General features: G+C 43.7%; 1 non-coding gene across 1 annotated transcript; it reads right to left on the minus strand.

Moving 5' to 3' along the window:
• Positions 1–450: 450 nt before the first annotated feature.
• TRNAP-CGG (transfer RNA proline (anticodon CGG)) lies at positions 451–522 on the minus strand. The gene has a single exon. It is a non-coding gene; the product is annotated as a tRNA-Pro (tRNA).
• Between the last annotated feature and the right edge of the window lie 13,870 nt (positions 523–14,392).

The following is a 14,392-nucleotide window of genomic DNA, read 5'->3' on the forward strand; positions in this document are numbered from 1 at the left end:
GGAGTAGAAACGAAACCTTTGAAGTTCCCGCAGGTAAACACCTGCACACGTGTAGCGCTCTAGTGCGGCTTTTTGTTTGCCCTATTTTTTAAAGCTAGATCAGGGTGCCTTAGAACACGCAGCTAAAAAAGAAATTTAACAATGGAGATGACGCATGTGCTGTATGTGGTAACTCCAGTGAAACAATTGACCATATTATACTCGAATGTAATGGTATCCTTCCGAAACTCGATTCAGGCGCAGTCACTGTTCCTGAAGCTCTGGGGTTCAGAGTTACCAGTGGCCGGGTGAATAAACCGGCGGTGGAAGCTAGCAAAAAACGACTGGAAGATTGGTGGCTTAAAAGCAGAAAAGTGACAATGTTAGTAATGTAGGAACAAAAATTCTATAAATAGAATGGTGATATAGTTAACCAATCTAAACATTTCAGAAGGAGATAAAAAGAAAGCGGGGCTCAGCCGGGATTTGAACCCGGGACCTCTCGCACCCGAAACGAGAATCATACCCCTAGACCACTGAGCCACACGGAAGGGTATATTTACATACAGTATATATTATGTTAGGGGCTCTACACATCGTTAAGTGGGTATGAAGTTAAGCAGCAAGCAGAGGTTTGTTGGTTCACAGGAAGGGAAAGGCGCAGTATCTGTCACACTTGCTCTGCGGACACCTGAACCGCGCCGTAAGGGAAGGGAGGAAGGTGGGAGTGAAAGTGGAAGGAGAGAAAGGGGAGCCGTAGTGGAGGGCTACGGAGTAATTTCGACCACCTGGGGATCTTTAACGTGCGCTGACATCGCACAGCACACGGACGCCTCTTCGTTTCGCCTCCATCGAAACGCAGCCGCCGAGGTCGGGTTCGAACCCGGGTACTCCGGCACAGTAGTCGGGCGTCTTACCACTGCACCACCCCGGCGGGGCCCACCTCCGCTGCCTGGTTGGTTGGCTCACAGGAAGGGAAAGGCGCAGTATCTGTCACACTTGCTCTGTGGACAACTCTCTCTCTCTGTGGTCCGGGTATTTGCGGCTACAGTGTTCTTGACTAAACAGTGCCCCCTTACGGCGCGGTTCGGGTGTCCACAGAGAAAGTGTGACAGTTACTGCGCCTTTCCCTTCCTGTGAACCAATTTATTTATTGTTCTAGACCATCGTTTCCATCGTGATCCACGTGCTGCAGTGGTGGTGGTGTTATCGTTGCCATTGCATCTCCGGCCTTCGCTTCTGCAATCATCTTGGGAGCGACAACAGCGCACAGTGCTCGCGCACTGTGCCCTTCCGGACGGACTAGCGGCATCTGCATCGGCTGCACCGCTATAAAAGGCTTCGCAGTTCGTGGCTCCTTGGGATTTGCGGCTACAGTGTTCTTGACTAAACAGTGCCCTTATTGTTCTAGGTGAGTGGAAGCCCTGTATCCCAATTTATATTTTCTAGCTCTTTGCAGCAAATCCCAATATATGAGTGACGCCTATATGTGCACTTTTTGAAATGGGTGTTGATACAGTGACATACCGTGTACGAACCGGCTGCTTCAGCCAGAGGGTATCGTCCCGGCATGTTGGGACAACGCATCACCTTGCGACCGCAATGCTTTTAGCTAGGTACTGCCCTGGAGGCAAGCTTCTGGCGGCATGTTTTTGCATGGCTTACCTTCTCATCTGTTGTGGGGACGTTGAGACAAATCCAGGCCCTGACAAAAATGATCGAATCCTTGAGGCTTTGAAGAGTGCGGCGTCTTCACAAGAAAACTTTCAGAAAGAACTACTAGGTAAAGTGAAGGATATTTCAACTGGTATAACGGACATTAAAAAACGCCTTTCAAAGGTTGAGGAAGCGCTAGAAGAACTGGAAAATAGCTCCGAAACAGTCTCGAATCTTAAGGACGCAGTCGACAACATGAAAACAGACATATCGGCTCTTTCCTGTTCTCATGATGATCAAAGCAACATGATTAACCTTGTGGACGACATGAACAACCGTATGCGCCGAAAAAACTTGATATTTAAGGGCTTACCAGAAAAAGAAACAGAAAATTATCAAGCCTCAGAGTCACTAATTGTCGACTTTTGCAGTAAGTATCTTGATGTACACATTTCTGATATTGAGCGAGCCCACCGGGTTGGTATTCGAAAGAAGGACCAGCATCGCCCAATAATTGTTGAATTCCTCCGCTACAAAACTAAATGCATGATCCTTGACAATGCATCTAAGCTCAAAGAAGTCACGGATCCCAAGGTGTATATTGAAGAAGACTTTTCCCCCCGAATCCAATTTGCCCGGAAAAAACTTCGAGATTTTGCTCGTGAAAACCGTGATCCGAATGAAAAGCCGAAGTATTCTTTTGACAAACTTATTCTCTCGAAGAAACAATATCGATATGATGCTGTGAGCGACAAAGTGTGCTTATGCACTCGGCAAAATCGTCAACCATGACCAGCTGAATTTCGGCAACAGGCTACTAAAGCAACTCCATTTTCTTTAATTGTCGCAAATTTCCGTAGCATAATCAATAAGCAAGACCAGCTTGCGTCCTTCGTCCACACTTGCTCTGCTGATGCCATCGTGGGAACAGAAACGTGGTTAACTCCAGAAATTAACTGTTCAGAACTTCAGATTTCAAAGTTCTTTTCTATCTTTCGTAAAGACAGAACAGATAAAAGAGGTGGTGGCGTCATGATTGCTGTTCGCAAAGGTATTCATACAAGGCCTATTGCAATAGATAGTCCACTAGAAATTTTGTGGGTCTCTTGCTCATTGCTAAACTTTAACATAGTTATCGGAGCATGCTACCGGCCGCCAGATTATTCCATTGACTTTGCTGTAAAATTAAACGACGTATTAGCACATGTTCAGAACAAGTATTTTAACTCTCCTGTCATCTTCGCCGGTGACTTTAACTTCCCACATATCAACTGGTCATCTGTTTCACTTGCTGATTCTTGTCAGCCCCGTGGTTGTACTGATTTTCTTGACTTGTTGCATTTATTCCAACTGACGCAGCTTGTTTGTTCTCCGACAAGGGATGATGCCATTCTTGACTTAGTTTTTACAACACACCCTGAACGTGCCCCTGTAAATGTGCTTGAGAGCATCAGTGACCACCGTGTTGTTCACTGCATGTTCCAGTTAGTTATCCCGAAAGTATCTGTGTCCAAAAAATTGATTTATGATTTTTTTTTAAAGCAGACATAGACAGTATTCATACCCACCTTGAGAGCTTTTATTATTCCTTTGAATCTGCGTATTGTATTCGAAGTGTTTCTGAAAACTGGTTGGTTTTCCGTGATTTGTTAAAAAGTTTGCAGGAGAAATGCGTTCCTAAAAGGTGGCTTTCAACCACAGGAAATAATGAATGGTTCACAAGGAATATCAAACGATGCCTGAACAAAAAGAAACGCCTGTATGCGAAAGCTGCACGCACACAGGCAACGTTGAACTGGACCGCATATATGAACTTTGCAAAATCCTGCAAGCAGAAAATTGAAGAAGCGAAAGATAGGTTTTTTAATTTTGACATGCCAAACTTTTTGAAAACCAACCCTAAAAAATTTTGGAAAGTCATTTCTCCTGCACAAAAAAAGGAACTCCCGTGTTTAGTCTCTGCAGATGGTACCTCAATTGACCCAGTTGACATGTGTGATCAGTTTAATTCTTTTCTCTGTAGCATTTATGGAGAAGAAAAGCCGTTGCCTACATTTGAACCCGCACCTAGCATTGAATTCACAATGCCTAGTATTGAAATACATCCTGAGGGTATAGAGAGGGCTATTGAACGCCTGCCTGCATTTTCGAGCCCGGGTCCTGATGAAATTAGCACAAAACTACTAAAAATAACAAAACAATATACATCGCGCATCCTGGCACTCATCTTTCAACAATCAATTGATACGGCTGAGATTCCTGATGATTGGAAGCTTGCACATGTTTTACCTATATTTAAAGGAGGGGATAGAGATAATATGACAAACTACAGACCCATATCACTGACATCAGTTGTTTGCAAATTACTAGAACATGTCATATCATCTCATATAATGAAATATATCACTCAGAATCATATCTTGCTTCCCAACCAGCATGGATTTCAGCGCGGTCGTTCTTGTGAAACCCAGCTGTTTGAACTAACTACCGACCTTCACCGAAACTTAGAACAGTTAATCCAAACTGACGCCATCTTCATTGATTTTGCAAAAGCCTTTGATCGTGTGCCCCATAATCGCCTCACATATAAAATGAGTAGCATTAACATAAATATTAAAGTTATCAGATGGGTAGAAGAGTATTTAAACAACAGAGTTCAATCGGTTATTACTGACGACTTTAAATCTTCTCCTCAGCCCGTGAAATCTGGAGTCCCTCAAGGATCTGTCCTTGGGCCCACATTATTTCTAATATATATAAACGATATTGCTTCCAGCATTACATCATCAATCAGGCTATTCGCAGATGATTGTGTCCTCTACCGTCCAATTTTTAATCTTACTGACTGTGTTATGTTGCAGGATGATTTATCTGGGTTAGACATGTGGTGCTCTGAATGGCAAATGACTATAAACACTAAAAAGACTAAACTAATGCGATTCAGTACCTGCAGCCTGATTTTGTCGAATATCTACTATATTAGCAACGCGGAAATAGAGCCTGTCGAACCCTTTAAATATTTAGGAGTTTATTTAACCCCTAATTTATCATGGACTGTGCATATAAATAATCTTCTGACTAACACATACAAAACTCTAGGTTTTATCCGCCGGTCACTTTGCAGAGCTAATACAGATACCCGACTAATCGCTTATACCACACTGGTTAGACCGAAGCTCGAATACGCGTCATTCATTTCGTGTCGTCATCAACTGTATCTTATTAACAAATTAGAGGCACTTCCAAACAGAGCGAGTCGATTCATCTCACGTCAGTATTCACGTTATTCAAGCATAACAGCAATAAAAGAGAATCTTAAACTTCCAACATTAGAAAGAAGACGTAAGCAATCACGCCTTGCGTTTTTTGATAAACTATACCATAACCCTACCTCTTTCTCAGCACCGATAATTACGCCTGCCACACGCACGTTTCATCGTTTTGACCACGATAAAAAAATCGAGCCCCCATTTGCACGAACCGACGCAGTTAAATTTTCGTTTTTACACCTAGCGATAAGAGAATGCAATGCTCTCCCCTCTTCTGTAGTTAATACTATCGATTATGACCAGTTTACTTCATTACTTAACGATTTTCTAACAGCGTAGTGGGAAATTTTCACCTTTTGTGGTTTACTTTTGTTTCGATTTTTCCTTTTGCTTTAACCTTTGTGTGTCATGTATTTTCTTGCATATTTCTGTGTCATCATATTGTGATCATGTTTTTCCTAATTGCCACTTCTAGTATATTTAGCACTTTTACATGCCGCCACGTTACTGTTCCGATTTGTTCATTGTGTTTATTTCATGACGTTACCCCCCCCCCCCCCCCCTATGTAATGCCCACTTGGGCCTTTAGGGTAAATAAATGAAAAAAAAAAAAAAAAAAACTGAACCGCGCCGTAAGGGAAGGGAGGAAGGTGGGAGTGAAAGTGGAAGGAGAGAAAGGGGAGCCGTAGTGGAGGGCTACGGAGTAATTTCGACCACCTGGGGATCTTTAACGTGCGCTGACATCGCACAGCACACGGACGCCACTTCGTTTCGCCTCTATCGAAGTGGCGTCCGTGTGCTGTGTGATATATTATTCTGACAAATGAGAGTTGTTTGATATTCCTTAACGTGATTACTTTCGGAGATACCATTTTAACTAAGTTAAAATGTCTGACGTGGGAGTTTACACCACATCTTTTATGGACAATCCTTAGAAAGCATATATCCAGGACTGGTTATTACATGCGAGCCAGACCAAACCTCAAGGGCCTTCTTCTACATTTGCTTATTTACATTCACTGACACATGTGAGGATTGAGAGCAGCGAAACATGCATTCTATTTTTACTCTCAACCTCGTGCACCTGGATAAACGAGAAAGACCTGCATCATTGTTTAAAAATCGAGTATAATCGAAGAATTTGAATGACAAATGCTGACTGCGTCGACAAGCAAAATTTAATTCATCAGTAATAAATATTACTCTTTGAAGCGCTGAATACATCCCGTAAAATGCTTCCCTCGACTACATTGCTTAGCTGAAAATGCGGTACTTGAACTCACGATGTTGCAATTATTGGTCCACTTTTCCTCAGCTAAATGCTGCCGATCTCACACAGTAAGGTATATTTTTTTTAACACTGCGACAAAAAGCCAAGCTATGATCGTAATCCGCAAAGACGCTTATGCTGCGCCCTCCCAAGAATAAATTTACTCCAACTTACAGTTTATTTAAGGGGTAATTTAGTTAAAGGAAGCGAGATAAATCCTAACCATTGCTCTCTAAGTTGCATCATTTGCCTCTCTGTCCCTGCAGATGATATAAATTTTTATTCAGTTTTTGACTGGTTCAAGCAAGCATTTATTCATAACTTTTTACTGAACATACATAGCCGGTATTACAGCGGCATGTTTTGAAATTCTGCACGATATAGCAATCTATGGATCTCAGAGAATCATTTCACACGGTAAATTTATTTAATTAACATGTTATCAGAAATATTTTAAAGGATTATTGACTTGCATAGCGGTCAACATTAGTTTTAATCAGGGCATATTAGAGAAAATGTAAGGCTAAAGAATTTTCATCTATGCTTGCTGTAGCTACCTACAGTATAGCTTCACCTTTGTGATTCCAGAGGAGCAGTCTCCTCTGTAGAGTCTGCGCAAGACAGTTCAACTGCGCTGCGTAGCGCCGGCTGGGTCGATAGCGGAGCCAACGCGCAGAAAATCATTGCAGGTGAATAACACTGGGAATGTGAGCACAAATAAAACCTGACTAGACATAGTGACGCATTGAGGAATTTGAGGATGCAGATAACGTCACAAGTACAAGGTAGAACTTTAAAGAAAACAAAGCGTTGCATTCGTTATGGCGGCGTGAATCCCGCGAAGAAATTTAGAGTAACGTCATGTTTAGGTTTGTTCTGGAGCATTCATTTTCTGCCAACTAATCGAATCCTTCAATGTTGCAATTGAAGTTGACTGTAAAACACTTCTATTTGTATGGGAGGAGACGTTCTTTTCCACACAAGCGTAAATATAAACAGCACTGGTAAGCACTACAGAAGCAAAATTGGTTCAGCTGTTTGGTGCGCTCGAAGAGTTTCACTTCTTCTGTTTGGCTGAATGATTAATGCTGAAGGTTTTGCATTTATTCCAGGCAAAAAGCAAGGACGAGAGACTGTATAGCGGAGAAGAGGAAGTTTTTCTGCGCCTATCGTGCACGCGAGTAGCAACTTTAGCGCAACATCCGGCTTTAATAGGGGCTATTTTCTTTACCGTTCCGTGATTAAGCTGGTCTCCTTAATTAGATCGCACGCGCCCCATGTTGGTGCTTAAATCTAACATAGCTGAAGTAACGGCAACAACAGTTCTCATCACATTCACCTCAATGGCCACTTAAAGCACTTTCTTTGGTTATGTTTCTTCACAAAATCATAATTACAGTTTTCTGCTTATGAGTTGATCCGGCTGCATTTAGTTTTCTTTCAATTTTCGGCCCCGATTTAGTCGTTCTTTTTTCTAGGCTCAGTTATGTTGTAGAATACTTTGCACTTCTTTCGAGCTGCTGTATCATCGCCTTCAAGTACGAAAGCATCTCTGAAAGTGTTTAACAAAAACGCCGGAACACTTCTAATAGAATGAGTCCCCGATGGATACCGACGTTAACTAAGGCCACGTTCGTTGAGGCGTCATTTTTGGGTTAAAAAGGTCATTAGGCTTTTTGCAGTAACAAAAAAGTCCCATATGAGAGTTGGCACATTTATCTCGCTCTAGTCAGGTGTGCATGGAGTGCTTGAACGGACATTGTATATAGAAAAAAAAGTAGACGGCTTAATGTCTGTGTAAGATGCTCACCATATCTACATCGTGTATCATGAATACATTCGGTAGTGTTGCTAGAGGATATGCGGTCGCAGGCAGGGTTAGTTTGTGGACGTAATTTGTGGAAACAAATATGTTTTTGACCTTTTTGACACTAGGTTTAAATTACCATCTTGCAGAATGCAAAGTGTGACAAAGGTTTTTATTATCATAAAGCGGTACTGTTCTCACTCTCTCTTTATAAGGAATAGATCGTAACACCTTTGTAAGGCTACGCTCGATGACGATGCTTTTTGTTTCTTTCCCTCCAATTGATTTTTCTTGCTGTTCTAGCTTGACAATCAGCGACTAATTTTTGCCTGTGCTTCCCGTCGCGCCCGGAACTCGCCACAGAACCTGCACTTACTGAGACGAGAAACAAGATGTCAGCTGACGCACCACGGGCCCTATAATCATGACGAAAGTGCCCCCACTCCTACCGCAGTGCCAAAACAGGCGGCCCGTCATCATCTAGTAACGTAAAAAAAAAAAGCACGCCCATGACCGAGCCCAAAAAAAGTGTGCATGGTCAAAAGTAGTACCGACACTGGAAAGGACACAGGCGTATAGTGCCCAGAAATATTGCTCTCTGTTTTGTGGTACTTTCGTTTTCAGATGTGAATAACAAAATATAGTGCATCATATCTGAGAAATATGCATTTTTGAGCACACTACTCAAGTATAAATTCGCTTCATGAGATGCATACTTCACAAACATCTACCTTACCTATAAACCTGAAATGGATCATGGATCTCACCTACCCGCATCTGTACTAGGCTTAGCGACAGCCCTACTTATTGCTTTCGTTTATCAAGAGCCGCTATACTTCAGCGATATCTGAAGGAATCAACTGCTTGTATTCATTTTTTGCTTCAACCGCTACATCATATTGCGATTTTTTGGACCTGCCACGAGGTCAACTCACGATTAACGGCTGCAAGTCCACTACCCATTGCCCCTCATTCTTGGTCGACCTGAATTATAAACAAGCGTCATGTTTGTAAACAAAGGTGGCGCTGCGATCGGCAGCGACATGGGGTGTAGGCAAAAGCGCCGCGTGCCTGCACTGCGCCAAGCGATGCTGCCTTCGAAACCAGTTCGCGCGTGCGAATATTCTGAGGTGTAAGCTCTGCTTGTGCGTAGAAATAATTTGGTTTATGCCTGGAGAGTAGTTCAGCACGTTATCAGCCGATTACTGCTGGAATTACCTGGCGAAGAGCGCCTCATTGGCTTCCTTCTCCGTGGCCTCAACAGCGCGCGGCTACGTAGAGGCGACTGCAGTGAGTGATTAAGTTAAATAAAAACTAGAAAGCGCAATGTATCAGAAAGACTAATAGTCAACAATGCCCAACTCCCGGGCCTGTTCCTAGCGCATGCAAGGAGGACGACGATATGAATGACTGGAAGTGTGTTTTTCATATGCCGACTCTTTTCATTGGCTTTCTGCTGCTTCAAGCCCTTTCACTCTAAATAACAATATTACCGGCAACAATAGTGAACTAGAAATCCCATATCTAGCTCACTGTACCGGCCATTTAAGTCATAAATTTCATATTTAATAGAACTCAATATATAATATGAACTCAATATTTTAATTAATTCTTTGTAACATAGTCGCCCAGTGCGCTGCCAACTTGTTTTATCCTGCTCGACAGAAAAGGCGTTTGACGTCTGTCTCATCTTACAGACGTAGCCAAGGTCATTCACAGGTTACCATATACACGAAGGCCTGTAAGAATGCTCTCATCGTGTTCTCTTTGCTCTATAGGAGAGAACCATGAGCGCAAATGGAACGTTCTCCACGATCGCTTGCAGCGAAATTGGTGCGATCTGCTGAGCATTTTTTAATAAACTTGGAAATTTTTTATTCAAATGCGCGTCATCTTATTCTGTTTATTTCACACCCCTCATAGCCGATTCCACTTTGGGACATTAAACTCCATGTACCATATATGCTGAAATTATACCTCGATCAAAGCTAGGTTGTACATGGATATTTATTTCGTTCGTCAGGGTCTTAATGACCTTCAAAAAGAAAATTTAAGAACATGTGAAATAACACTGCGTGGCTGCCCAGATCCTAAAGATGTTTACTGGCTTTCTAGAACCAGTGATGAATATTCACTCATTGAAACTCGCGAAAGTAAAAACAGATAAAAGATACTTCACAAGTCCAGGCCTGTTATTTCGGCAATATCGCGCTGGAGTGACCGCTCAATGTAATTGCAGTTACCTTGCAGCAGCTTTTGTGGCCTTTTTTGTATGAACATATAGTACTGCATGTGAATGGAACTCGCAGTGCAACGGACACGAGTTGCAGGCATTTGTTCTTGTGTTACTCGTCGTGCCGCCGAAAAGCAATCACGAAATTATTGGTTGCAAACGAACTGATCTTGCTTCAGTGCAGAAGTGCAACGCACGTTAAGGCAAAGGCAATCCGTCACCGAGGAGTGTAATGTTTGTCGCGCTCAACGCCACTGCGGAAATTGGGAATTATGCCCGAAAACATAGCGAGCACCAAGCATCCAATGCAGACGGCTCGAGCTTTTGCCTACACCACGAAAGTCACTGCCGTCGCTAGCGCCACCGCATCTCCACTGACGTCACCGGCTGACGCTTGTCTATAAGCTGTTGCCATGAACCATGGCTGGATATACACATATAGGCCTGAAGTTATGTGCTTAGATAAATATCTTCATGTACACCAATAAAACATGGTGCTCACCTAGTTGGTGAATCACACTTGGGACAAAGACAGCGCAAAAAAGGACAACCGCACAAGGAGACACGACACAAAGATCGTTCGTGTCGTGTGCTTGTCTGTGGTTGTTCTTTTTTGGGCTGCCTACGTTTCTTGCATGTATGCCTCTGCTCTTGAAGTTATCGGCTTTTAACTATCTGGATGTACAGTCATGACCAAACGTCCTGCGCAGTCGGTGGGAAATCGCGAGAAAACAGCATCGAAACGCAATCTAGCGATAGGGACAGCAACGTATGCTGTCGAAAAAGAGTGGGTCATCTCCGCGATAGTTGATCCCGCATAGCTATTGTTAGATGGCATTTCAGTACAGTTTTTTAGAGCTCCGCCGTGGGTTGCGTGTTGTATGAAATTTTTGCTCAGGACTGTACATATCGGGGCTGGAGGTTATCGGTTTATTACTGTGTACCCCTGGTTGAAGTCATCGGCCTAGTACTGTCTGAGTGTACACCTTTAAGCCTGAAGTTACCTGCTTACAACTATCTGAACGCGCACCTCATGCCTAGAGTTATCGCCTTATTAGTATATGCGAAATACAGGCTGCTAGTCAAGAAGTTGTTCGTTATTTGAGTTTCAAATATGTGACTCGACGGGAATCGCTTAACGCATGGAGTGAACCAGCGCTTATTTGAAGCGGGAACGTAAGATGCGGACACTGACGTTTGGACACGATGCCAGGTTAACCGGTTGCAATTCAGGAATTGGGTACGTGCGATTTAAATCCCACACGCACAAGGTTAAAGGCGATACAAAATTTTTAATAACGGGCCTCCCGACAGTAGCGCACTGAAAACAAATCCACCGAAATATATTTCTCCACAGGCATAGACTTATGTGCTCTCCTTATCTTGATTTTTTTTCTCCGGGCTACAAATTCGCTAGGGCTTAAGAAATGGGTTTAAAAATTCTCCCAAATACCCAGTTCAACTTGTGAAGTCAACGCCGAGAATGACGAGTCGTCTACGTTGACTCCGAGCTTGTAGAGCGAAACGACTATTGGTCATATGACGTCCTGATGGATGATGTAGAAAAGTAAAGAAAAAAGAACAACCTCTACACTGTAAAAAAAAAACTGTAATTTTACGCAGACAACCTCCTTAAAAGAACGTCAAACGGTTCTGTTTTCCTCAATACGTATTGAACATCCGAGAATTGGCGCACGGATGAAGGAGAATGTCCTTATAAGCATTTCAGACACTTCCGTTTTACTCAGTAAGTATTGAACATCCGTGAATCGAATTTCAGGCGCTTCCGTTTTATTCAATACGTATTGAAAATCCGTGAACCGGGCATGGATGAAGGAGGAGTTCACGCCACTGCGACGCCCGCATGCCCAAGTATGGAAGATCCCCAAGCATGCACCCTGTACATGCTCCCACGCCTTCCCGTCGGGCTGGGTTTCTCGAACCACCTGCACAAGAGCAATATTCTAAAGCCGCGCATCGTTTCTCCTCTGGCCGGATGCTGCTGCTGTCAAGCATAGTACACACAGCAGCATCACCTAACGCGCAAAGCAATGCGCTCTCGGCCGGTGATCGGAGAAGCGCTTTCATCGCGGCCGCGGCGGCGGTATTGCAATGGAGTCAAAATACAGGTGCGCCTGTCTGCTATGCGGTCTCAGTGTAAGTTGAGATCGAAACCTCCGCTGGCGTACTTTTTTGTTTCATTCTTTCGTTCATCTCTTCCCTCCCGGCGCTGCGCCCACCGACAAGTGAGAGGTACTGTACATAGACCTTGGGTACTGCGCCATTTACTATAAAAACAAATAGAAAACTGCTCTAGAAGTCGGCGTTCCCAGGCTCTTCGGTAGTCGCCGTGTTGGCCGATTCGATGTAAGCCAATTTTTTCTTTTTTTTTTAATCACGCCTTGTACGTGTCATCTCCCAGCGGAAAACAACGTTCTCACGCCTTCGCGCTTACTCCGTACCGTCTGCTGCATAAAGCCGCCCGCGCCCGCGCCGACGACTGCTTCGTCCCCTCGTCGCTAGGGCAATGACGCATGCGCCGTAGCGGTTGTGCCCTGCATTCTCGCGCCTTTTTCAAGTGAGCACAGGGCGTGGACGTGTGGAGCTGAACGTCTGGACTGCGATACTGCATTGCAACTTTTTATCTTTGACGACCCAGCCATCTTGTACGCTTGCGAATACATCTGGATCACCGACGAGCAAAAAAAGACAACGTGTTCGCCAAACAGGTGAGAACAATCTTACAATTGTCTTTGAGGTGCAACTCGTGACTGGCTTCGTACGGGTGTCTAAGAGCAGTGCTGCGCGCTTCGCAAAGGCGCCATTCAGGCAGTGCAAACATTTTATTCAGTGAACAATTTCGATACAGGCAGTGAGGCGCGCTCTCTTTACAAACTTGTTTATTTGCATTGCTCATATGATTTTCGTTTCTCCGCATGATGAGTCCAGACAGAGGAACTACTCAGACCATATCGAAACTATTTTATAGCACTGTCCGACTAAACGAACGTCCGGGGTTGAGCGGTACTTAAGCAGCACACAGCAGCACCTTGGCTTCTATTTTGGTAAGCTGCGGTGATCAGATTTAAGGAGGCATAAACCACTTGTCAATCGCGAACTAAGCCGCTCGTTTGTACCGTGGAAGTTTGTTTTCAACTGGAGCTGTTCGACCGCAGTATGCAATAATAATGCGATAGCGTTAAAGTTGCCGTATAGCAGAAAATCCGGCTAATTGTCAGCGAAAAATCACGGGCGTGGCTTTGACAGGTGACAAGACATGGTGCTGATTGTTCAGAGGGTTGTGCGCGGGGTGGTCTTCGTATGACAGCTTGTTTGTAAATTATATGACAACCTATTTTTTATTATAGCGTTATTACCGGATGGTGCTGAAAGATGAACAGATGCCCGAGATGTGCGCAGAGCTTTTCTACATGGCTGGCCTACTTTGAAATTTTTTCTTATCATAGTAGTGTACTCGGTGGAGCCTTATGTCCAATCAGTCCGTGCGGTGCTACGTTCAAGAACTACCGAACCTTCAGAAGCCATGTCTTCAGGCACCACAGAAACCATGCTGAAACAGAAAACATTGCCTTCCTGTGTACTGTGCCATCCTGCAGGAGATACGAGTCATTACGGATGAAGCTTGTGTCACATATTGTGGACCATTTCAAATAGAGAACAGAGTAGAAAATTAGCATCGTGAAACACAGGCACTGCAGCAGGCCAAAAAACAAGTTAAGAAAAGTAAAAGCAGCAGCTATGGCTGTCAGAACTGGCAGCCTGTTCAAAAGCCAATTGCCGAAAATGACCATGAAAAAATTGATTTTTTGAAAAACGAAGGAAGGAAAACATTCAGAGATATAGACGTGCCGCTTGCAATGGCGTACATGAAAGAAACATATTTTTACCAAAGGGTGTTCATCAACTCGGCTAACCCTGTGCATACCACAGCCCTAGTGAAAGAAGAATGGCCATTGTTATTTCACAGACCATTCTTCTACAGTCACGCACATAACTTTCTTGGGAAAGATGTTCGGGTAAGATAAGGAGAATGGCTGCAGTGTACAAGTTGGAGTTGTGAATATTCAGTTCTGCTGACTGATATGTGAGGAAACCAAGCTATTCCGTGAAAGATCTTGCTTTTGCGAATGAAAAATTTGAGCATTACAAGCACAGAC

Source organism: Amblyomma maculatum, chromosome 4 (genome assembly GCF_055883805.1).
Source record: "Amblyomma maculatum isolate TAMU_Amacu chromosome 4, ASM5588380v1, whole genome shotgun sequence".
In the NCBI taxonomy this organism is placed as follows: Eukaryota; Metazoa; Arthropoda; class Arachnida; order Ixodida; family Ixodidae; genus Amblyomma; species Amblyomma maculatum.